The sequence below is a fragment of the Mauremys reevesii genome, linkage group 17 (assembly GCF_016161935.1).
Source record: "Mauremys reevesii isolate NIE-2019 linkage group 17, ASM1616193v1, whole genome shotgun sequence".
NCBI lineage: Eukaryota > Metazoa > Chordata > Testudines > Geoemydidae > Mauremys > Mauremys reevesii.
The window spans coordinates 25,110,433-25,113,153 of NC_052639.1; the positions used below are offsets into that span (position 1 = coordinate 25,110,433).

Here is a 2,721-nt window from a genome sequence, read left to right on the forward strand (position 1 = left end):
CCTGTAGCAGGGGATGCTGGGCAGAGTCCGGGGAGCTCCAGCCTCCCCTGATGAGGTTGGGGGGGGGGCTGACAGCCACGGGGCCCTGAGGCTGATGGGCCTGAGGGTGTCTCTGGGAGGGGCAGGGTGCGGCCCTCTGTGCCATGGGGCTCCTTGTTGAGGATGGGGGACATTGAGCCATTTCTCTACACTGCATCCCCCCAGTGGCAGCAGGGATTGTCCTTTCTCCTGCTCTCCCTGGTGCAGAGACCCCCAGTGCCCAGCAGCAGTGGGCTGAGGAGGAGGAAGAAGAGAAGGAGGAGGAGGAGGTGTCCCCTGAACAAGACACCATCAGGGTCATCCAGGACTACCTCCAGGGCAGAGCTGAGGTACAAAAATCTTACAGCTGCGCTGCCCCTGAGTCTGCCCTGCCCCTTCTTCCATCCCCACCCACACAGGGGTCTTGTCCCAGAGAATCCATCACCCCCAATGGGGGGAACTGCTCCCTTGTTACCTGGCACCCCAAAGTGGGGGCATTTGTCTCACGCAGGCCAAGGTGTCCACTCCCCACAGACACTGTCCCAGTTACAACCCCAGTCTGTGCAGGGCGACACTGGTATCGGGAAGCAGGGCGGCTTTCCCTGTCCAACTCCATGGGGTTCCTGAGCCATGGAGCTGGTGTAGGTGGGTTGGGAGGTCCCTACCTAACTCTCTCTCTCCCCCCACCCCACTCCTAGTTGATGGCCAAACAGCTCCGCTTCCTCCGTAGTGTCCCACGTCTGTACTTCTTGGCACAGCAGCAGGGGCTGAACACTCTGGAGCCCCACGTCTCCAAAGCGGCCCTCGTGGAGAGCATTGCGGTGAGTGGGACCCCGTGTCTGGCCCCTGGGGCGAGGGACCCAGAAACGAGAGAAAGAGTTGGTGGGGCCAGAGGGGGAAGCAGAGGACAGTGGTTCCTGTGGCTGAGGGCTGGGGAGCAGGGAAGGGAGCGCTGCTGCCACCAATCGGGAGCTGGCAGTGGGGGAATTGTAAGGCCGGAGGGGAGGGGAAGGGGAAGGAAGTTTGATGGATGGGAGGAATGGGGGGCCCAGCTGGTTGGGGTTGGGAGTGACACTGGCTGTTTCTGCAGAACACTTTGGCCTCCTCCCTGGAAAGTGCCTGTGGGTCTGCGGGCCTGAGTCTCACATGCAAATTTATCTTCTTGGGGTCTCTCAGGAGCTGATTGAAAATCTGCCCATGGTGCCAGAGCCAACCTCCATCATCTCCAGCTCCATGGCTGCAGTTTGCAGCCTCAGGTACCAGGACCGTCCCATCCAGCTGCCTTAACCCTGGTGCTGATCGGGTCTGGGCCGGGAGTCCCAGATCTTCTCCGGCCTAGATTACCCCCAGCTGTGGCTGTTCCCATCCCCCAGCAGAGGAGGCGGGAACGTCTCCACTTTCCTGGCTGGGGGGTGATTTCACTCCAGGAACGTTACAGCGGCCGTAGGGAGGGGATCACTGCGGGGGAGGGGGTCATGGCCATGGCAGTGCCAGCGCCACTCCGGTGCCGCCAAGGATAACACGGGCTCTTCTCTCCCCGCAGCAAACTGAAGCCGCTGCTTGCCCTGGAGCTGGAATCACTCCTCCTGCGGGCTCTTCTTTGCACCATCTTCACGATGGGCACTGGGCAGGATACCGCCCACTTCCAGGTAGGTCACGATCCTACTTCCCTGTCCCAGGAGCAGGAGCCGCCTCTGGTCCCTGCTCCCTTGGTTTGATGGAGCTGCTGAGAATAGGGGAGGAGTGAGCAGAGCTGGGAACAGGCCCGAGACAAACTGGCAGGAGGGCCCCTTCCTCCAGGGAGATTGTATTACCCTCTGTGGCTGATCCCAGCCTTCCCTCCTCATTCTGTGTTCTGCTGCCTGGACTCTCCCGGGGATCCTTCTTCCCACCCATTGCAGTTTGGCTGGTCCCTAGTCTGCTGGGTACCAGCCCCTGCACAGAGAACTGCTAAGGCCAAGGATTGAGGAGCCAGCAGGCATCCGACTAGGAACTCTTGCCAAGTGTCCTTGGAATGATGTGAATGGGAGAGGCCAGGATGTGCCTTTTGGGTCTGGCCAGGGCTCTCAGAGAACCCCCCTGGTCCCGTGACTGGTGTAGCCCCATGTCCCATGACTGACGGGTGTTCCCGCTTCTTGCAGGCTCTGCACAACACCTATTTACAGAGGCTGGACGCCATGGTCGGGTGCCTGCTCACTGAGACCCCCCACCCCAGCTAAGCTGCAGCACCTCTTGGAGGTGAGTAGAATGGGCCGGTCTGGGGCGGAATTTCCCCTTAACCCCGTCAGGGGGCTGCAAAGGAGAGACTAGAAGAGTCCCGTTTCCGTTGTGTCCTCCCAGCTTGGACCCAAGCCGCCCCACGTTCCCAGAGCTGTCAGTGCAGTGCAATGTTGGGACCCTTACGCCTCCTGGGGCGGGGGCGCAGGGGAGCAGAGGGAAGGAGCTGGGACTCTCAGCCAGAGCTCTGCACGGTTGCACTAAGCACTAACAGTGAGCACCAGGCCTGGCTGGGGCCTGAGAGACTGAAACCAACACCTGTGAGATGCAGGACATGGGACCCTGAGAAAAGTCACTGGCTCCTTTCTAGGGAGACCCTGAGATACAGGAGGAGCCTCAGGGAATCAGCTCTTCTGTCCTAGGGACACTGCAGTTCCTGTCCTCACGGCCACTCCATCCATCCTACCAAGGCTTCTGCAGCTGGGG

The 2,721-nt window shown here is 60.8% G+C and overlaps 1 long non-coding RNA gene across 1 annotated transcript; it reads left to right on the top strand.

Annotated features, from left to right (window-relative positions):
* The first annotated feature begins 308 nt into the window (after positions 1 to 308).
* Positions 309 to 1,249, top strand: LOC120385177. Its single transcript, XR_005589331.1, has 3 exons — positions 309 to 368; positions 717 to 839; positions 1,195 to 1,249. It is a non-coding gene; the product is annotated as an uncharacterized LOC120385177 (long non-coding RNA).
* Positions 1,250 to 2,721: the final 1,472 nt, after the last annotated feature.